This window comes from Metopolophium dirhodum, chromosome 3, assembly GCF_019925205.1.
Source record: "Metopolophium dirhodum isolate CAU chromosome 3, ASM1992520v1, whole genome shotgun sequence".
Lineage (NCBI taxonomy): Eukaryota > Metazoa > Arthropoda > Insecta > Hemiptera > Aphididae > Metopolophium > Metopolophium dirhodum.
This window is the reverse complement of record NC_083562.1, coordinates 345,841-371,198: the sequence shown is the minus strand read 5'-3', so window position 1 is coordinate 371,198 and position 25,358 is coordinate 345,841. Positions and strand designations below refer to the sequence as shown.

The window sequence follows — 25,358 nt, the reverse complement described above, 5'->3', positions numbered from 1 at the left end:
CTGAGTAGATTTTTTTTGGATATATTACACGTTGTTTGTCGGTGTTCTGTTCTGTCATTACTGAAGTTGTTCGCTATTCAACCATAAACGCATTAAATCATTTAAATGTTTCCGAATAAAAATGTATGGAAAAATAGATTTATTGAATTTAGTTTTTATAATATGTTGATTTTGACCTACTTACATTTTATTCATATCTATAAGTATTCATATAGATTATAGATTGTACTATGCGTAAACTGATTTTCTAATATACATATGATATATATATATCTGGACAATATATAATTTATAACATGGGTACCTATCCTGTCAAACATACAAGTTGTGCAATATTGTGCATTACCTATACATATAATGTATTTCGAATAGTTTAAGTATTATATTAGTCAGATGAATATATTATAATATTATGATGTTAAGGGAAAAAATACATTTTAATTTTTAATTACTCTCGTTGAATATTCAGATTGTATATTATATACCTACGTTATAATTAAGTATTTAATGATTATTAATAGGTATGTCGTATATAGTGTAAAAAGCAAATTAATAGTTGTTATAATCTAAGATTTGAAACTAGATTATTACCTATACTTAGAGTAGTTAATGTACCTGCAATAACTATATATTGTTTTCTGTTTTACGATAATTTCCAGACAAGTTTTCATAGCTATAGGATTAATAATTAAACTGCGGACATGACATTGCCAAGTATCTAAGAAATAAAATATAATACCATAACAAACTGACGCGCTATGTGTCAATTTTTTGTAATAACAAAATATTAAATATTGTATAGAAAAAAAAATAATAATAAATAAAAAAAAAAATATGACATTTCATCGTACAACCATAACATACTATTATTGTGTTATAAATTCTTTGTTGCCAATTCTGAAGAAAAAACACGTGTCACACGACGCGTTGAATTGCAGTGTTATAATACTGGTTGGTCGTTTAAGACACATCATCTGGCGTCTTTTCAAGTCACGTAAGTATAACCATACACAAAGACGCGCACACCACAATTAAGCGTGGCATTAAAAACAATATTTCGAGGGATGTTTTGCGGTGCAACATGACTGGATACCACTATATATATTATATTAATTCGAGTGAAAAGGGGAAATCACAATAAAAAAAATGATAACGAGTGTACGGGCGACGGACCGGAAACAGAGATGGCATAGTCGGTCGTGCTGGGTGCCTGTGTGCCACTCGTTATGGCAGCAACAGCGATGGTTACACACACACACACACACACACACAACGGATTACATTTTAAAATGCAACCATCCCTCTCCGGCCAACCCCCCACCATGACTCGTTCCACCTACTCCCGGCGGCGGTTATAGTCATAATGATGATAATAATAATAATAATGCTAAGAATATACCACGGTATGTTTTAATATAACTCCGGACGGCCCGGGATATTTTAAATATGCAAAGTGGCGTTTTGTCCTGGAATTGTTCGGAGGGTTCCGGTGCAATAATAATCCCGCGTAAACCCGAATAGTTTCACCTCCTTCCACTCGTGTTTAAACACCGAAAATTAATAATTTAACGCTCATAATACCCAAACCGTTTACGTGGCCAAGTCAAACTTTTTTCTTTACTTTTTTCTTTTTTTTTCATTATTATTAAGCTTTTATTTTCTCGTACAAGCCATTTACGTGTGTAGAATGTAGACACGAGCTGAACGATAATTTAACCGCCACAAATATGCACATGCGGGATCGTATCATTGTAGGAATATATTTGAGACCACTATCTGTAGCTATAAAACCAATTAAATATGGAATAATTGATGTTAGCGTTAAGGAATTTATTTAAGTTTGAATGTACTACCCACGAGAATCAATTACACAAATTAACTTCCTAAATACTTACAGTCTTAAAATAATTTTTAAATTACCTAACCTTTTTGACAAATATTTAATTTAGCGACTACGGACTTATAAATAGAGGTATACTTTCGTAATAAACATCACTTTGAAAGTTTGAAGTCATAATTTCATAAATATATCACAAAACAGAATATTATAATTCCATGATAATATAAGTAAAATACATTATGTAGTGCTACTTCCAACAAGATGACGTTGTGATAGTATCTACTATATTGGTTAACAATACACCAAATTTATATTTTAATACAATAATAAAATAACTAACATTAATATGTGTTTAAATGAAATAATTAATAATACCTAATATTATATAGAAACAGAAATTGAAATGACCAAGAATATTAATTTACGTATTACAGTTAATATAACGTAAAATGTCTCCGATGAAAATATATTTTAAATGAAAACTTGATCGCATAAACAATATTGTAAAGTTTTAATTTATTATTTATACTCTTATTTGTTTAGTTTGAGCAATTTTACCGATATTTAACAATATTATTTTATAAAACAAAATATTTGATATGATATAGGTAATACATACTGTGTTCAATAGTAAGTTTTCCCAGAAAATGAATTATTTCTAATAATGATCTTATTTAATTTAATAACATCGTTATTTAAGTTTAAAAGAATGAAATAAAATGAAATAAACAATTATTATGATCCAATTAATGCTCCAGAACTTATTGAACATTTTTTGAATTTAGATTTAATCTTTCATTTTTAATTGGTAAGAACTAAAATGTGTTAGGAATTTTGTATTTTTATATAGTTAGTTTTACTATTTATGTTTTATGTTTATTGAAGTTATATAAAAAGAAGATTTATTAAGATTCATAAAAAATAAAGATTATAATCATAACAGTTTTTAGCATTGTTTGCAAGTATTATTAAATATTTACTTATACTTTGATACACCTATTAATGGTTACTTACAAATTTAATTACGATTGACCTGTTATATATTTTTATAATTATTTTTTGTAAGAACAAAACATTATTGACAAAATAAAGCACGTGTCAGATTATAGTTTTCTCATTTAAGATTTAAACGTACAATAGTAAACAACAAATAAATTAAAAGTGTATCCAGTCCAGTAAACGATTCTATTTCTATTGGAAGGTAGTAAGTAACATTACTTCTCAAAATTCAAATTAATATAAGTTGATTATGTTTTATTTTCTTCTTTTTATATTTAATAATTCTTTGTCTGAAATTGAAGGTGTAGAACAATTTTGAAAAAAAAAATATGTACCTATACCTTGTATATATTGTATATGAAAGTACTAAATGTCTTGTATGTAAAAAAAAAAACAATATTAGTATACAAATAGTTTTATAATTCTTGATAAGTAGTCAAGTAGATAAAATTCTATATTATTATGAAAGGCTTTACTGAATGTTTTTTTTATTGTATTGCTTTAAATATACCTATAAATAAAATATACATAGAACAAAAATATTAAATATGGTTTTATAATTGAATCGGTATAATTTTAAGAACTAAAATGTATTGACTAAAAATTTCTTGAAAATTTAATGTTTTAATAAAATTGTCAAAGAACTACCGTTTAATTGAATTTGTATTCTTTTTAAATGATAATTTAAAGGGATAAACAAAGTACCTACCTTCTCGCTTTAAGCTAGGTTCATAATCTTATAAAATTTCCTTATCGAAATTACTTTGAATCAAACTTAAGTTAGAATAATTATTTTAGACAATCTGCACAGTGTAATGCAAATTATAGTATGCAATTAAAATCAACAACATAATATAATTTATGAAACTAAATTATTTGAATTGCATCTAATAAATGATACTAAAAACAATTTGATTCTCAAAGAAAAATTGTCGTTGAAAATAAAACGCAATCCTTCCGTATTTTTCAATTTTCACTCGACAAAGGAATTCGCATTAAATAACTTGAGTCATTATTTTATTGCTTACTTCTTAAAACGATACTATTAAATATTAATATCTGTTTCTTTCATAAAACTTTAAGAGTCTAGGTATTTTATTAAATTGGCTAATAGATTAATGTATATTTCCTTCTTAATTAATCCTATATTAATGTAGTCTTTGATCTAATTAGCCCCAGGCTTTTAAATTATTATTTCTTTGTATATACAAACCATACATATTAATATAAAATCAGTCGTTGAATACGTTTCCTATCATTTAATGTCACTTTGAAGTCAACTAACGATCCATTATGTTTTGTTTGCGAATATCAGAAAATCTATACTAATACAGTTAATGGAATGAATAATATTTAGGTGAAACATAATTTTTTACGAATTCAGCTTGCATGATGCGTATTAACCAAAAATATTATGATACAAATCAATTCCTTATATGATGTGGTTTACAAAATAGAGTGAGTTGTACCGTGTAAAGTAAAACAAAATTTTTTCAGATAAATCTACTTCGTACTCGTTCTTGTAACAAATTCAATTGTTAATGACGACTTACGGTAAAAATGTAAAATAGTTAATTGAACAGGTTATATACCCCATTTTTGGTGGGTACAATACATAATAACATATCGCAATAATTCGACCATCAGTGAAAAAACCAACAGAGTTTATTAGAACAACGTTGAAAAAAATGTAAGAAGTTGGGTTAGCGTGACGCTGGTCAATGTCACGCGATTTTTCCGGCAAAATCGTCATTATCCCCAAACGATAATTTCGTATTATACATGTTCGTTGAGAAAAACTTCTAATTGATTTCTTTCAGTTTTTTCCGCTTATTTTAGCTACTTTCACTCAACCTACCAATACTTCTTTCGTCGAAGAATTTCAGTATTATTTTGCCGGGAAAACCGCGCCCTTTTACCCGAGTACTACTTTAAGCGATGACAACCCGTTAACCCAGTGCCATTATAATGTGCAAAGGCCGCGAGAATTCTTAACCTTTAACGTTATAAAAGTAAAATGACCTTTTTGCTAAGATGTCCCCAGTCGGTAGGAATTTAATGACGATCGTAATAATTTATAACCCTAAAGAATTGGTAATAAAAATTACGAACATTTTACATTGATATTTTAGGAAGATGCAACACAGTTTATCAACGGGAATATTAATTTGCTTATGTATTTTTCACGTTAGTTGTTGATAATCAATGAAAAGAAATAATATAATTTATTATTGTACTTAAATTTTTTTTAAGTGGACATAATAGTTATAAATGAAAGATGCTATGTATTCCAAGCTTATTTATAAAATACAGAGTAAAATAGCAAATAAATGTAATAACTAAACATATCTTAGCAATTTTTAGTAAAAATAGAACTTTAAAATATTATTTTGATTTGCATAATATTTGTTGTTCCATAGAAATAAAAAAATGTAACTTCTATATTATAATATAGTCATTTTTATACAACGGTATAAAGAACCGCTAAACTTTTACTGGTCTCTTTGAACACAGATAATTTGATAAAGGATCTTTGAAATACTTCATTAGGTTTTTGTGTTTTCAGAACTTCATTGGACTGTATAATCACAAAGTCTCATGTAAATTTAGTTATTTATCATACAAAATATAAACCTAATTTAATTCACAAAACTATCTATGTTCAGGTACCTACAACGAATACTTCTTATTTTTCTTATCCTTTGTTTTAAACATATAATATAAAATTAAGTGAACTATTTTTTAGTTAATTTATCCCAAACTAAATTAAATGTTTATTGTAATTTAATGTTAATGTAAGTATACGACATTTTTTACAAAAAATAAAAGTTTGATTTTTCCAAATGTTGTACATTTTGTACGGACAATATTTTCAAAATTATTCTATTATAAATAATAATGAGCCACAAATATTTGAATGGGAATATGAATTATAGGAAAAAGAATATTGTTTATGAATCTAATAATTTTTTTCATCAAGCATTTTTTCTTTGATATTCGTATTTCGTATATTAGGTTTGAGAATGTGTGGTATTTGGTTGTTATACTAATAACTGTTTGGTACATGTCTATATAACGTTAACGTGTCACGTGTGTTCGAATGATCTAAGCAAAAATATACTGAATCGAAAGGAATACAATATTTTTCGGTTTTCGGCGTTTTAAAGTGTATATATACTTTGGTGGTCAACTGCTATACATAATAATATCGGACACGTGGGAAAACTAGAGACGTCCGAGCGTGTGTCGGGACAAAAGATCGGCCACATGCATTCGCGCCACTATTATTGCTCGCAGTTGTAGGCGACGCGACTCTTGGGAATTCACAACGGCCCTGCAGCAGTCTCAACCTCGGTTCCGGGCGTGGGGTAATTTGTATATAGCAACGGGAAGGGCGAACAGGACGCGAAGGAGATGATCCTCATCGTCGTTATCAGTGTTATTCCGAGCCATTAACACAACACGGTCCACAACAACTGGCCATCGCTACCCCCCCCCCCCCCCAGCACCCTACGGCCACCTTTACCCCAGCCGGTCGGACGGGATTTGCCAGGTCTCCCGAGAACGTGTATCATTATTATTATTATTATTATTACGCTGAATAAACTATGGTGGTTGCAGTGGCGATTCAACTTCGGTACCTATAGGTGTATCGTGGTGTATAGCCTGCAGGATTCCGAGGTGGACTCGGAGGTGTGAGCTGATAACGCGCGTCCCTTTCGGTTTTTAATATTCATTCCTTTGGATCGCGATAAATCGGACATCAACGCCCCCCCCCCCCTCGTTCTATGCAGGCTACCGAGCCGGCACCGGAATACGCATAAATTACTATTACACATCCGCGCGCACTCGGCGATGACAATCATGGTCGTTTTAAAAATTGTCTCTGCATCTACCCCTCCTGCTCGCGCCACCGAACACGCAATCTTTTACAGTAAAATTGTGCGATAACGTTTTCCTGGCCGTTCACGCGGTCGAGCAATGGAGAGGACAATGTGCGACGATCCGGCGAAGCATGGACTATAATATTATTATGGTATTACCTATTGACCGTAATCGTTGTAATCACCGAATTATGTATTATGGGTACTGGTTAAAACGTGGTAATCGACTTCTTTCATTATTATTTATTTTTTAACGGTCTCGTGGGTCGTGTATTTGTGTGTTGATGACGGGTTTGGCTCGAGGACGGGTAACCGGAAATCAGATTTCCGATGCCTGTAATATTATAATGACCGGAAGGTGTTGGAAGTAAAAAAAAAACCAGTCATGAGGATCCTTTACGAATTTATTAAGGTTCAGTGAAATTTATTTGGTGAAAATGTTGGCTGGAACTCAATAAATTTAAATTTTATTGAGTGGTTTTTAAAAAAAAATTCCACTACCTTTTATGATAACATAATAATATATTTACATAAATCTATTATTAATGTAATCAAAAACATAAATCATAAATATAAATGTTCAAAAATTATTTTTTAGAAGTCCTGTTTTATATTATAATAATATTTACTTATACGTGAATATTATGATAAATAAAAAAAATATTTCTTATTGATACATAATACATATTATATTATCGATGACTGATGAGATTGTGCGCGTTAAATTAGAAAATGTTTATATATATTGTATATTGTACAACCAATATATTTATGATTGCTCCACTCAGAATGTAAATAAAATAAGCATGTAAAATATTATGTGGCTATAATAGTTGTACTTTTTTTCTAAAACTCATTAAAAAAAAAATGTTTTTTAACAATCGATAAATAATATTTTGATTACTCGGTATAGTATCATTGATTTAATTATTCAAATCCTTCAACAATTATAAGATTAGTACCCGTGACACATATATAATGTGACTAAATTATGTATACTGAAATAAAAAATGAACAATGTTTGATGTTTAGTCCACAATTGCTGATTCATATCTACTAGTAAAAAACAATGTATGCATACACGTAAATAACAATATGTTTTTTATACATTCTGTGAACGATTTTAATTGTAAGTAGGCACTTAGAGCATAAACTAGTGTCGCGTGACAATTTTAGATACTTTACGCAGAAATAATAATAATAACAATAGATATGTTAAATACTGATTATGAACTGTTGAAGTTCAAATTCAAACTGACAGTTTTATTTAATTTACCAAAAAATATGGCAAATGGTAGACTGAGGATATCTATACGACACCATGGCGTGTTGGAGGTCGTTTGCACGCAAGTAAAATATAATGTCCAGGTGAGAACTTTAAGTAAGGAAAACCACGTATCTTGAGTTCAAAAACATGAAACTGAAAATATTTTCTGGTAAAATAAGAGGTTATATTTGGAAGGTATGTGAAAAATTCTATACAAACTGAAATTAAACGGGTATAAGTTAAAAAAAAGTTCTGATGGGATTTTATCTATTAAAGGTATTTTTAAAATTAAATTGAATTGTGAAAACGAAAATGGCAACATATAAAAATGTATGCATTGAACTTCTAGAAATAAATAAGACAGACGTATTCTCATATGATTTAAATTAACTTTTAATTTTATAATAATACAATATTATCTAAAGAAGATATATTTTTGAATTTTTATATGATAAAAAACAACGTGTAGTAGCTGTATAACATATTATGAAAAACAACAATTATTTATGAGTTTATGACAGTAAAATAGTTTTGACAAATGTTGTAGTTTTTTCTAATCTAAGAAGAGCAATGTTAACCATGTTCATGATGGATATAAAGTTTAAATATATGGCAAAAATAACTATTCTACTTACTTATATAAACTATAGTACATTTTTTTTGCTTTTACTTTAATTTGAATTATAAATATTTATTTGAAAATAAACAACAGCATTTCAAATATACAATATTTTAAATTCTTATTTGTTTAATTATTTGAAACTTATTAGATTTTGAGCGAAGCGATGAATGTATTGATTTTACAATGATGTGTGTTTTTTTAAATTTTTTTTTTGTGTCTGTCATCACCTTTTAGGACACTAAAAGTGCTTGGATTTTCTTCAACAGTAACTTTTCTGATAGGAAAGTGAATCTAGTTGGTACTTTGGGGGGTCAAAAGTATACATTTCTCAGTAATTTTCAAACGCGACGTGAAAAACAAAAGAAAAATTAAGGGAAAACAGGAATTTATACGCAAAATCTGTTTTTGAAAAATCTATTTTGGTTTTTGGTGCAAGTCTAAAACAAATGACCGTAGGTACATGAAATTTTAACTGAATATTTATATAAGCATTTTCTATACACCATAACATTTTTCAAATATTTTGACTTATTTTGAGCTGTTTACGAACATTTTCAGTTTTTTTTTTTTTTAGTTTTTTTTTTCTATAAATATCAATAAAATTGTATTTGTAGGGTAAAAAAGCGTGAAAATTTAATATAAGGCTCCTGATGTATCGTTCTAATAGCAGTTAAAAAATATAAAAATAAGTCGGCACAATTTTTTTTATAAGCATTTAAAGTTCAAATTTATCAAATTTATAATTTAATAATTATTTTGTAGTTAAAAATTTATAAAATATTCAACTTTTATAGCTAAGGATTGAAAATTGAAAACAAGGCTCTTAGGCTCCACGTAAATAGGTTACATATAAATATACTTTATTCACAATGATATCATCAAATATATTTGGTAATATCATAGGCTGACTGACCGTTTTCCCTCAGAATCGTTTTTCTTATACAATGATATTATATCATTGAATTCAAATTTAACACCATCCATTAGAGTGACCCACTTGTAACCTGCTGTACAGCAGAGCGACATCCACTTCCCCACCTTTTTTTGATTTGCAGTATTTGGAAAATAAATATGATACTAGGTATATTATGTACTAGACAGGTACCTATTTTTCTTTGCAGTATTTTTTTTCACAAAATAATTATATAATACTTTTTTGAGTTATTTCTAATTATCTACTGTTCCATTCAACGTGTATACTACGAAACAACTAATTTTTATTTGTTTCTGACACTTTTTGTTAGTATTTTTATTACATTTAAGGTTTTAATACATTTTTAATGTCTATCAACCAACTATAGTAATCTAAATTAATAGAATATTAAAAAAAAACTTTTGAGATAAATATCATGAAATTGACAGTTGTTTTTGTATAATTATTATATCTAATTTTAGTATTTATATACACAATTTATTATTTATTTATTTTATCAATATCACTTATTTTATGTAAACAAAATTAAGTTATTTAATTAAACAACAATGACGATACCACCTGACAGTTGAAATTCACTATTACAGTTATTAAAATTTAATAAGATCCTCCATCAAAGTGAAGTTCTCATAATTGACACTTCTGAAGCATTTTTGTTTAGAAAATTAATAAATTACTAATATACTCTTTAGAATAAATTAAACTGTTTAATATAACAGTGAAAACCTGAAATATTTGAACTGATGAATTTTTAAATATTACGTTGTAAACTTTTTTTCCGTAGTATTGCAATAAAACAATATAATAAAAGAAATTATTTATTTATTTCGGTGTACAAATTTATAAAAATAAGTATTTTTCATCTCCCAAAAGAATTAAATGTCCAAAAAAATATTATAAAAGAAAAGCTTTGGAAATAAACGTGAGTATTAGTTTATACTAACGAATAAAAAATAAATTGCTGCCAATGTAAATATTTAATAACTATAAATTAAAATTTAAAATAATTCAAGAGTTTTAATTCATTTTTTTTTTACCGCAGTCATTCTACTAAATATATCTATAAATTTATTAGTGTCGTGTATTTATAAACATTTTATATTTTAATTAAAATACGTAATATATTATATTAAAATATTACCTGTAATAATAGCCTGATACAAAAATTTGATTTTCGATATTTTTAGTTAGTAATAATTCGAATTTTTAAAATATATTTTGTTACAGAAGACTATTCAACATTATATTATATTACGTACACATTTATACATTGTAAATTTAATACAGATTATTTATTTTTTTTAATCTATATATATCGAAACACTTGGGTACAAAAAAAAGGTAAACAAACTTCGAGGTTTAGCAAAATCTTTATCATTCTTATTTCATATAAGTAAGGTTAGGTTTTCTCAGAATTGAATAATAGCTACCTATTAAAAATATGGTAAAAAATATAATATTCTAATACTTATTATAATGTTTTAACGCAATGGCCAATGTATTTACCTTATAAAAACAAATTAATAAATTGTACAATGTAAATATAATAGAAAAATATATTATAAACATTAAACCCTAAAAGGTTTAACTATAGATACGTGTGCAATATAAAACGATTTATATCTACCAAATCCATTATAAAAACACACCAAAAATTATTATTTATTCGATATATTTTAACTTGTATTTTATTTTAATTAAAAATACTCAAAGTTAATTAATTTTAAATTAAACTTGTAATATAAGTATAATTTTTAAGTTCGGGCACCTACTATACATATTCTATTCTATTGATGAGTCAAACAATGAAAGGGGGGATGAATTAAAGGGTTCAGGTAAATTAAAAATGTTTTAAGGATTCGTATACAAAATAAATAATTCTTTGTAACCAAAAAATGTATTTAAATCAGTATTTTGTATTACAACTTCTAGAAGTATCCAACATTTTGTTTTATGGAATACTCGTCTTGCATCGGTCACATATCAGGAAAATTTCATAAGTATTTAATAGTTCAAATGTATTCATAAAAAGAAACATATGCATTGATTTAAAACCAATTCAAAACATAACATCGAGATAATATTTTAATTTTACTTTTAAAATAAACTTCGTTATTCAAACTTCTAATTCCAATAATAATTCTAACAAATAACTATTATTATACATAATTTAACAACATACAATTTACCATGAAAAATGTATTACGTTTCTGGTTATTGACATGAAAATTGTAAAATGTAAAATATGTACCTACCTATAGCAACCAAATGGAAAGAAACCATGTCGATTAATGTATTTACCTGTAGTTAATCTATAGTCTAATCTAACCGACATTATCTGTTGTGTATTTAAAATTCAAATTTTAATATAGAACAATACAAAAAAAATAACTTTAAAATAAGTAATACCACATACACAAATAATTTGAATCAAAATCCAATTAAAAATATCTGCAGATAATTATTGGTATCCGTACATTTTTTGGTATGATACTCGTATAATTATGAAAATAAAATTTAAATATTTGGAAATATTATAGTATACGAATTTCAATAAACTGGGAATTTAACCTCAAATAAACTCGGTTTAAAATTACTATTGGATTTTACACTCTTCAATTCGTGCTCTTGTCTTCCTGCAATAAACTTAAAAGTGGTGAAGGCGTGACGTGACTTAAGAACTCCGCGAATTTTACTAAAATTTCATGTTTGCAGACAACCTGGTTTTCAAACTCATCCCGATTACGGAAATCACGCACGTCTTCGTTTTTTTATTCCCGGAACCCCTTGTTATTTATCCAGTGCATATAATGAAATAAAATAAAATTCGGCGTGACGAAGTTAAATAAAAAATTCATCGAACGTAATTATTATTCAGAAAGGCCGCAGTATTTAATCAACAGTATTTGCATTCGACGGTAACGGTGGTGGCCGTTTTAATTATCATGTCTCCAGTTCAGCCGTCGTTTGTTTTGGCATTTTTTTTTATTATCATTATTATTATTACTTTTTTGTCTACTTGTCCCTCTCCCTGTTTTACGCAAAGTTCGGGAGAATAACCCGATATCAACTCCCCTAAGAAAATGATCGACTTCAAAGGAAAATATATTCATTAACTGTTCGTCAAAGGAGTACTTGGATACTGCTGGTTTGCCAAACCACGAATTCGTCTAGTGCAGATGTATTAGGGCGAACTCAATACCACCTACAGGAGTCCATTTTCAATAATGATTCGCCACGTGCCTTTCCCCACACTCTGATTCATCACAGCGTCCTCTTAGCTAAAACACACATACAGGGCGCACACATATTATACACGTTCAAAACAAAGCCAAGCCCGTTCTCACTGTGAGCTGACCGAAAGTGACCCAAAATTGGGAAATCCGAAACCTTGTATTGTACACCGTGGTTTGATGTCCACCCTTACACCATCTGGTTGAGATTCATATCGATATCTATACTGTACCTAGCAGGGTATATAGTATTATAGTATATAGTATATATACTATTATCATGGTATTATTGGGTGGTCGAATTCAACCTTCGTTCGTATTGTTAAATCAATGTAATGGATGTAAATAGGTAGTGAGAAAAAACAGAACTAGTTCAGGAGTTGTGAAGAGTATCTATAATGTATCATACTATGTTGGTAGACCAATGTGTAATATATACCAAGGTTTTAAATTTTAATATAATCATTTTTATGTATTCTATATTGAACGTTAATATTTTTTTCCTATAAATATAGGTACTACTATCCTGTAAGCATAGATTGTGATGAAGTAGGAGTTTAACATTCTTTTGTTGACATTTTGTATACAATTTAATAATAACAAGTAAATACATACAATAAATACGTTTCAAATTAAAGTTAATAAAAAATAGTGTGGTACAAAATAGATACAAAAATTAAAAACAAAATTTAATAATAAGACTAAAAATTAAATTAAAAACAAATCAAATTACATGAGGACTATTATTGTAAGATGCATAATTCAGAGTAAAGCCACCTATAAACTATTTTTTTCTCCGAGTACACCATTGAATATATAGGTATTCACAAAATGTACACTTTTATTGATCAAATATTATTCTGTATTGTGTAGGTTATGTTTTGGGGTAAATATCAACTAGCTGTAGGTATAATACATTTATTAGAAACACGTTAAAATAGAATAATTAATTAGTTGCATTTATTAACTTTCTTGTATTATAAGAAAATAATTCAATATTTGTGAATTACATAATTAAACATTTAACTAATCGACAACAAATATTTTTTAATATAATAAAATATACAGATTAAAGAAGTTTTTTTCACTTCAATCACTCACTCATATTGCATTCTCTGCAGAGAAAATTATTTTTAAATTACGTTGTATCTAATTAATTATATTTTATTTTATCATTTTAGGAATTGTAATAGGTGCTCTTAATTTATTAATGTTCCGATCAATTTAGTTGGAATTCAATATTTAAGTTTTCCATCAAATTTACATTGAACATTTTAGTCTATACATATTAGATAGTGTGATTTCCTGACTACACTTTACGTAAAAGCGTGGCTACAGTGGTATACCAGGTTGTCTTATAGACTTAACTATACACGTGCCCACGCAATATAATTTTACTGATGGAAACCAATCAAGACATCACTTCAAAATGTATTAAATGTAGACGAACAGCTCTTATGACAATAGGTGTGGTCGTTATTTTTTATTACAGAGGGCCCGTGATCATGTGTACTGCCAGTATAATGGGTACTGCGTATAACACGTAATTTCAACAATGATGAGTGAAGTTTTATAGGGACAACGTTCATCCGTCGCTCTATAGTTAAACAGTGGCGGGTGCACATTAAAAGCTTAAATATGATCACCAATTAAAACCGAAAAAATGATTGCGGTGAATTTTTATTTTAATTTCCGATAATGTCCTCTACAACGATGAAAGTAGTTTTAACTCTTCATAATACGTTTTGCGGGCAACGGGTTGTTGTAATTACTTAAACCGTCAAATAGATGACGAGGAAATGGGAGAAGCTACAGTACACATAACAGTGGTTTTAAAAGGGTTGTTTTGTTTACCAAACAGACTGACTACGGACAATATACTGCTATAGTAATGCACCCTTTGGATAGATTAAATAAGACGACAGTGCCCTGACGAAACGTATTATCATATTAATCCATATTTATTACAATAGACATTTAGCTTTAATAAATACTGATTTCCAAGCACCTTTAGAAAAATGTATCAATTTTTCTCAATTGTTATGATAAATATGTCATTATTTATAGCTTATTTTATCGATGCATAATTATTAAAGCAGATAGGCACTATTATTATAATATAAATGATAATATTCAGCGGATGAGCTGTTAAAGAAATTAAAGCCCCTTTTTTCCCCCCAATTACAATTCAAAAAACTAGATAATAAATGGAATATAGTGTCAAGTTAAGGGTAAAATCAAAATATAACTTTAATATTTCACAATACAGTTTAACACTCGATTTAACTAGATGCCCTCATAGGTTATAGTGACTTCACCTCATCAATAACTGATTTTAACTAACCGTTGATTATACACATTATGTAATAATTACAAACTAACTTTAAGTACTGTTTATTGATCTAAGAAAAACCACACACGTTTCAATAAAATAACAGCATAACACTTTACAACAAAAATCATTTGACATAATAATATATTATAAAAATAAATTTGAGGGACGTCAAAATAATTAATTGTAAAACTTAATGGCAATATTACTTCATTGTCTCTTAATAATATAAATTAATAACGATAGCCCTTTTCATGTAAAATGAATGCATGTAATAAAATATGGATGGAATTCACATGGTCATTAAATATGGAATTATGTTTTAGAAATAAAGGGGAGCAGTTCGCGGACGAAAACATTTCCTCTATTGTAAATTTGTAACGCCTTCTGGCCATATTGCACTAGTTGACAATTTTCACTATGTTCGCAAATATAAATCCTCCAAAAAATATCAATATAGGTACTTGTTCTAAATAATGTCCTTCGTTGAATTCTCTGTTTTTAACATTTTTATTAGTTTTGAGAGTTTTAATTTTAATAATAAATTGGTATTCGTTTTGAATTCTAAGTATCTCAATAATAATATAGGTAATATTATTTTGATAATATGTAAGTTATCATCAACGATGGTAGATAAATCACCATTATACATGGTATCAAGTTTTATAATGTTAGAGTTTCTATAGAATATTACTAATTACTACACCAATATTAAAACTCTAATAATATTAATTTTTATATAAATTATAATTATTATAGTACCTACTTATTCGTTATCAAAATTATTGAAATATTGAATATCTAATTAAATTTCATATTAAAATAAATTAAATAGAAAATGACAAAGTTAGTTTATATTAGTATTGGTCAGAGTACCTATAATAGTAAGTTAAATCTATATTAAGGTTAAATACCTACCTACTATCAGTATAAATATTAGATGAATTAAATAATCATATAACTAAACTTAGTTGTAATTGTTGTAACTTGTTAGTAATTTTTACATTCAAATTTAGCATGTTCCAAACTTATGTATGTTAACAAATTATTTTGTTGTTAATATTTAGTATTTAGTATTTGAATATAATATATATAAAAAATAAGTATTTTTAAAAATTATTAACATTTTTACAAATATATTATTATGTAGAAAAGTAGTGACAGGAAAAAGTAAATATGACAGGTAACAATGATAGTGTAATCATTATTACCATAATGTTTCAGAAATGTCATTTTAATATGAAGGGAAATAATATTAAAGACAAAAATACAAAGTAAATTTGTTTAAAACTGTTTATATATTATTTTTTTAAAAAACATAAATAATGCAAAGGTAGACACAAACTATAATTTGAAATGGTTTGTTCACTTTAAAAAAAAAATGAAAAAATAAGTCTCCTTGTTATTATATTTTAATTTATCATATTTTTCTTAAGAATTAACGATAACGCCAAAAATATATTTTTTATTTTTGAATATGATATTCAGAAAATAAATTAAATAAATTGTCATTAATCAATCATGTGAAAAATAATAAAATATATTTTCTTTTTAAATTTTTTAAATTTCAACATTAACAATTATGCAATTGTAGTTGCATATTGTATGCACTATATACAATAAATATTTTATTTAATTAATAATTTAATGCTGACGTGTTATTGACTTTTGAAAACAAAAATATTGATTTTAATCATCTTGAATGTTGTTTTGCGTGTAACATGGGTGATGGGGAGAACGGGTAATGTGAAACATATTTAAAAAAAAATACGATTGTAATTAATTAGACGTGCAATATATGAAGTTAGAGTATCGAACTATTTGTGTTGGATATTTTTACTAAAACAAATATGTTTTTTAGTGAATACTGAACTGTCACTTGTAAATTGTAATAAACACTTCTTTGTAATACGAAAAATAAATTGAAAATATCATCGTCACAATCAGTATCTTGTATGAAAATCATTTCTAGTCGACGTAGAGTAACAACTAGCACAATAGTAGCTATACATTAATTTGCGGAATATCTCGTCTCATCGTCCGGACTATATTATTAAACAGAAAAAAACGGTTTTACAGGTAGCGGCTTTTGGTTCGTAGCAGCGCGAACCACTCATCGAACAAAATTCAGTGAAATTCGAGTAAAAATAAAATAAACGAACCACCACTTTTGATGATAGTAATAATAATAATAATAATAATATGGTGCAGAGGATTATTATTCCACGAGGCGGCTTCCGTTTCAAGGAGGCTCACCGATAAAACAATAACACGCACCCAACTCCGTCATCGCAGTAAAATATACACCCATGCCACCCACCCACCCACACACATATATATCACATGTATATTTGTGTGTGTGTGTACTTAATCACAGTGCGCTTTCGCGCAATTCGACGATTTCCTATTGTTATTATTAGCCTTGCGACTGCGATGTGTATTTATCAGACACTTGACGTGCATCGCGGCCACCGAGGGTATATAAATATCTTGATCCGTGTCGAATCCTGTGGCGGCGGCGGCACTAGTGAGAGCTTCGAGGGCAGAAATCCTTTTCAATTAGGAACCAGAATATACATACACATACTGTATGCCGTTTGTTATAAACATACACCAGCTGCGCTTTACGCTTGTCGTATATAATATATACATGCATGCGTATATATTTATTGTACACGGTGAGAGGCGCACTAATGCATTCGATTAGTTTTTGTGAAACTAATTTTTTTTTAAACCCTACCCCCCATGCTGTTTTATATTATATTTATTCAAACAAATACTGGTTTAGTTCCAAAAGGTATTAAAAAAAGATATATATATATATACTTATATAAACATATCGATTAACATTTTATGAATCTACTTCAGAGGCTATATAGCCGATATTGAATCGATTCAAATGTGGATTTGACAGTAAATTACAAGTACATTGTTTGTAAATATTCGTAGTAAGTAGGTAGGTAATTACATATTAGTACATTATCAGCGAGTACAGTAGCTATATGGATATATATATCCGAATGATTTAGGAAAAATAATTATTTCCAGATTATGATCAAATTTTTGAAAATAAAACATCTTATTGTAATGTTGGATTTATCGAATTTGACCAATAATACGTGGTTAATTTTTTAAAAGTGATTAAGTCTGTGCAAAATTATCTGGTCATAGGTATCTTGCAAAACGAAATACGATTTTAATTATTTAAAAATTCATTGTTGTGATTTTCTAGTACCAGGAATGAGTTAAGATTAGCAAAAGTCTGTAAGTGTATCGCAGTAATATAGGTACCTATTATATAACAATACATTATAAAGAATGATATTTTTTTTTTTTTAAGAAGTCTAAAATGCAACTCTAAAATGCACATAAATCATTTGCCCTTAAATGCTGAAATAATTCATTTTTATGTAGAAAACCATTTCGTAAAACAAGGGAAGCATCAAATTACAAGTGTTCCATGGAAAAAAAGAGATTTTTATAAGGAAACAGTTTTGGACGTTATTATAATAATGAAATGTTACGGCGAATAATTTTATTTATTAGAATACATTTAGTATAAGTAGTGGATACATACGAAAATTAATTAAACTAGGGCTTATGAAATTAAAAGGGAAAAAAAGAGTACCGAGCAAAATTGATGTCTAATTCTAAATCACCCCGAAGCAGCTGGAATAAAAATTTATTGCCCTATGGTAATATAACGAGGAAGCATTCCATTTCCGTCACGGTTCGAGGATATATACAGCGCGGCGGTAAAAGGCTCCTCCAAGGGAAAGGTCGAAGTGACTCTTTTTGTATAATAAACTTTTAAACATAATATATTATATCTCAAAAACTATTACTTGGCTTAACGCTAGCACTCTGAGGACTGTTTCTTGCGGAGTAAGTGTCATGTATACCACCACGGCGACCACAGTATAATATGTATATAGCACATTCCCACGAGAGTTGTTCGCTAATTTAAAGTGGTATTTGGTTGGACAATAAAAGTCCATTACTTCATTATTTCAGACAAGTGCAAACCTTTGTGGGTTGTCGCTGCTCATTGTAGTCTTGTCTCTTGAGTGTACTCATTTGAGTGGACCACGTCGATTGCGTGACGTGCGTAGATGTGCATGTGAGACACGGTGCAGTGCAGTTGACGGAATAACATGGTTCATCTTGTAATTCATTTCATAAACTCGAACGATGATAACATATTATTTTATTTCACTATATAACATCATGTCGATAGTAATATTTTCACGTTGATATTTTACACCGCGTGCAGCACAGCTCTAAATGAAACGATAGTAAATACAAATAAAATACGTCTACTGCTGGTGCAAATGATGAATATAATAAAGTTAAAAATAAAAATAATTCTCGACGAATGGACTATTCAACTTCATTCAAGTGTTATGGAGACGCTTGTAAAAATGTTTGAATAGTAATAAAAAATTTTACGTAGTACACTATTTATTGATTGGCAAAGTTAAGTGGTGCGTTGAAATACGTTAAAGGTTTTTATTATTATTATTATTATTATTTTTTTTTTTTGAACGTGTTGGATTTTATTTATTTAGTTTTTTGTATCTACAATCAAGTGCTTCAAATCGTTACAGTCTGACGTTTAACGAGTTATGAGAGGAGAGGTTAGCTTTGAATATATGAGTTATTTTATTATTATTTTATGAACCGACTTCTTTAATGCAGTGTAGTATCTACAACAGACTTTCAAAAATAGAGAGCACTTTCCACTTATTTAAAGTAATCATTTAGATAAAATGTATAGTTTATTTATAAAAACAAATATAGAATGTAAATTTATCTAAATGGTCATTGTTGCTGAGGGTCGTGTTAAACTTAAAAAAAATGTATATGTATATAATATACTATTATACTATAGCATTTATCACTGTAAAAAGTAGTTAGTTAAAATTGGTAATAATAGCTGAATCGTTTTAATGGCTCTAAATAACATAATAGGTAATATCATAGCAGTAAAACGAATAATGTACATTATATTAATATCTATAAAATATATACTGACGCATTACAGTCAATTATTATATTTTATGGACATTTTTATTCATAATATACTTATTGACATCGTAATAAAATTATTGAGTACCTAATTGATTTAGTTCTCAAATCAGAAATATGTATTTAAAATTGAATATTTTCTTTAGTAGTTTAGTTGAAAATGAAACGAGCGAATATTATCAAGCTTTTAACTAAGGAAAAAATGTAATTATATTTATTGTTCAAGTGTATTATTTCTATAGAAAAAAATATAATTCTTTTTTTCAAACGAAATAGTATGGTTAAACAGAACTCTTTTAATAATCTAATTTTAAAAATTAACTCTCAAACTTTTTATCGTCGATCTATATAATTTTATAATCATATTTAACATTTCTAAAACATCAGTGTAGTAAAAATTCCGAAAGGTAAAAAAAATTCAAAATAGAGAATGATTTTACTATTTTTTTCCTTTATAATATTCAAATTGCTAAACTAATAAAAAAAGTCATTATAATAGAAGCGAAATTCAATGATATTCAAATTGTTGAATAAACCATGTTTTTTTAATTATTGCGTTTAATCACAAATTATCCTGTATCATACGTTTAGTGGAACTTTTAGCCTTTAGGTATAGTAACTCAAATATTGGTATGATATCTCAGCTGCCATAAATTAAAAATAATGTTGTAATTTACTAATGTTGTGTGTATACAACTGTAATGAATTCCAAATCGTTCAAATTAAAATAACATTTGATTTTAATGGTTTTATTATTTTTCGTTGAATACCCAAACGAATACAAAAATACTATTAAGACTTTGGAAGTACATTTTAATATAATATACATTCGTGTTTGAAATGTTAACAGCTAAATCTCATTTTTTTTTTTTCATGAACAATTTTAGATTATGAGTGGGTGTGAAGGTGCTATTAGTTTGACGATGCGTTGAGCATTTATTTTTCGGTTAACTACTAGAGTCTAACTAGAGAGGTTTTCTGTGTGGTATCTTCAAATATAAAAATGTTCAAAATAATTGGTAGAAAATATTAACAAGCATACCAAATTTTAATAGAATCTTGATCAATTTTATGTAAAAGTAGATTATGTTACATATGTTTAAGTGTACCTACATAGGTACTAATAATAAGTTCTACGCTCATCTTGGCTCTTACTCCAAACACTTGGACTACAGCTTACCGAAGTATGAAATTCCTGGTAACACTAACACATCTATAAAGCGCAAATTGTATTGACTAAAAAAGGAAATATATGGGTGGCTTTTCCCATCAAGGTAAGCCATGTAGAATGATTTTACTTAGTGCATACTTTATTATTACTACTCCACGGGTATAGATGTTGTTTGTAAAATAAAGAATAAAAATCACTTATGTCTAATTCATCATCGATTCAAGATTCAAAGATAAAAGCTGCAGAGTCCCACTGAACTCTTACAACACCATTTTTTTAAATAACGATCGTACATTTATAATATACGTATAACTTGTATAAATTACACAAGATAACTCAGATTTGTAAATTATTACAGTGCAATACATTGAACACCTAGGTAATAATAATAGTTATAACAGTTCTCAGTCACACGTACATAAATGATTTGTAAACTATCAATTTACATAATACTACGCTCAGACATTAGGTTCAATAAGTGTTTATTTACGTTCATTTATATTTGATAATTATTTTATGAAAATAAAAATAGGTCAATAGTTTACTAGTGACTATGATACAATATTACAGTTACCTACCTAACAGTTTATGCGTTATTTAATTAAAGGTGCCATTACCAGAGTCAAAAAATATGCATGAATATTAAGTCTGCAATAAAAAAATGCCTCATGTTTGTGTATTGAACTGTTGGAGGGATAGTTAAAAAAAATGAAAAAGTATGTTTGTATTCCAACAGTTCATGTCGTATTTTTTATTACCATTGGGGGTGTCTTTTTCGTATATGTTTTTATTTTCGAGTCTAAATAAAGCTTCCATGATTCACACACATACACAAACTAACACATATATATTATTATATATACGCATGGGTGTTTAGAAGTCGCCCTTCCAAACGCACGCGGAAGTAGAAAGAAAAAGAGAGTGAATAGGAGTGAGAGAATGTGTTTACGGGGTAGAGGAAAATACGAGAGAGTGTATATATATCAACAGAAAGGGGAGAAAATAGTTACTGCTATATCGACAGACCCTATGGTCTATAGACTTATAGCCAATACTTTGATATTAGCTTTTATCCGGGTGGTTGGGCTCGGGACGTTCAAAATTTGTTATTTTTGGATTCGCCTATCGTGATTCGGAACCGGATGCAACGACGGCAGCAAACTGTGACAATAGATATGCAAAAACAAAACTTTTGGGAAAATCGCTAATCCTGTTTTAAAGTTCTTCTGAGACAAGAAAAAGAGGACGGCAAAGAATCAACACAGCATTACTATTTCGTTGCATTTCAAATGCAAAAACCTAACGAATCGTAACAATCCGTGTAAATGGGCCCGACGATGACTATATCCAACCCCGAGGGTGCACAGGACGCGTCTTACATAAATTACAAAATAGTACCACTGGTTTCAGAGTAAATAAACAAAGCTGATTATCAAAATAATTAATGCTTAAAAATATTTAGAAACATTATTTTATTGAGTAGTGGCAGACGGAGTTAGTATAGCACCGCGTCGCTCAAATTTCCAACAACCATAAGTATTTTTACTAACGGACTCTTGGGGCATTTATTATTTGAATATGAACAATATTTGAATTTGGTAATTCAAATTTTCAATAAATGCAATCCATACATTAATATGCCATTATATAGGTGGGTAGTTAAATCAAATATTAATGCAATCTGTGATTTTATATTTAATTAAAATGTATTTATTCGATGGAAAAAAATCCGTAAACAAAAGAAATCATCCAGTCAAGGTATACTACAATACATAAAATCCCTCCTTACAAAATATTTGTATACACTTCATACAATAAATAGCAACCATATTTATTAATGTTTTATATATTTAATTTTTAAATTTATTTCAGAAAGGGGTAGTGATAGATCTGACTAGTACAAGTAAAGTAGTAGTAACAACAAACTAATAAATATAATATATTTCACAGAATTTAGAATTATAACTTGCAAAAAAAAACTGTTTAGGTATTATGCTTAATACATTTAAATTGTAGACGTTTAGTAGAAATAAACACATTTTTATTCATCAAACCTTAGTAATTATATTTCCCCTAAAAAGACATTATTTTTCAATGAAATTTTAGTTGGGAAAAAACTTTTGATTTTATTTTTCATACTTATATTCTATTTCTATTCCAAACTATAACTTGAGGATTTTATTTAAAATATTACTGAACGTGTTATACAAATAATGTTTCTTTGGAAATATTCCATATATGCTTTGACAAACAAATAAAGTATGAGATTTATAAAAATTCAACTATAGGAGAGAAGCAACTTTTATATCATAAAGAATCGGGACAAGGACTGAAACTGGACAGTATCCAGTTCGTCAGTCAACTAAATATAATTTACAAAGCCAATGTAAAAAGTTTTCAAATATTTTAGCCAATAAATTCACCACAACTTGTTCTCACTGCCAAGAGATATCACGACTTTCTTTAAATGTACAAAAGTGATTTTTAACATAAAGTCAAATGGTTATATTCGAGAAAAAAAAAACCAAGTAATACAACTGCTTTAAATCAATTTTAAATTTAAAATTAATATTTAATTTGTTATATTTTTTTATCAGAACATAACCCTTCATAAAATATTTACATATATTTTTGCATATATAATTTAGAAAAATGTATATCGTGTAATTATTTTCTATTTTATGTTTATCTATAGTTTTAAGGAGTGAGCGGTAATAATAAATATTAAATTAATTGTTAAATGTAATAAAGTAGGATTAAGTATAATGCGTACACTACAAAATTATATGATGTTACGAATTTATGCCTAAGTTATTATGCATTGAACATTTTTTTAAACTTGTAATTAATATTGCATTTTATTTAGCTAAATTTGTATTTAGTATCGTAAATGGATGATAACCATTGTGTTCAACAATGACATTATAATAAATTAGGTATGGAAAATAAGTGGTAATCTACATTTTATTATACGAAAAATACAACTACAACGCCTACCTCGTTATTAAAACATGTCCATGATCAAATTTCTATAATTAATTTGAAATCCTAAATTTATTTAGTTAAAATTTTTATAGTCACCAGCTTTTCTTTTTTTAATGAATTATTTAATTTTTAATGTTACTGCAAGATCAAGTATTTACAATAATTGTTTTATGACATAAGTCATAAGAGGATGTTACATGCACATGAGCTGTTACTTGCCTCTGTCTTACATACATATACAACATGTCAACATAGGAGCAAATATATATTCAGCAGAATTAACTTTGTGTCGTTAATTTTAATCTAATAATGAATTAACGTATTATAAAATTTAAAGTAACAATATTATCTACGGAATTGATATTTAAATTTCAAAGCGAGTTATGAGCTTTTTAAGATTTCAATATTTCACAAAGTTATTTATTTATTTCATTTTGACATATTAACGCCTGACGGCAATTACAAGGTGTGTATATGGTAGCAATAGTGTAGTTAACTCACTTTAAATTTAAAATATCAACAAAAGCATACAAGATGCCCAAGGTGAAATGTTTTACCTTTAAATTGTATAATAGGCAAATTCATAATAATATCGAAACTAACAACACAACATTCATTCTTCTGGAAATGTTCTTTGTTGTATGAATCTATGACGGAGTCAACACGCGTGGGTTTGTAGCGTCCTCTGAAGATATAATAAATAATATTGTGCATTATAACAAAGTATAAATAATAATATGATATAATTTTTATATATAGCACTACGATAATGTTTAATAAAAACACAAGATCCCTCTACCCACACATTCAAAAATTAGGAGTACCAGACCCAGAAGACCCTATATGTAAATCAAGACCTTTCTACTTCAAAAAATAACACCTAAATAAACAAGCCAAAACTCCGAGAATTACATCATACAGGAAGACAAAGACATAAGTCTGGTACTTCCCATTAGGCCACAGGCCGTCACCCATAGCAATAGCAATTTTATATATAGGTATTAAGTACGTATTACCGTAACCTATCTATATAAAATAAAGGCAATTATGTTAATAATAATAA

General features: G+C 27.9%; 1 protein-coding gene across 2 annotated transcripts in view; it reads right to left on the bottom strand.

Moving 5' to 3' along the window:
* Nucleotides 1–25,358, bottom strand: part of LOC132941481 (semaphorin-2A-like) — a 383,061-nt gene that overhangs the window by 171,773 nt on the left and 185,930 nt on the right. The window lies entirely within an intron of this gene.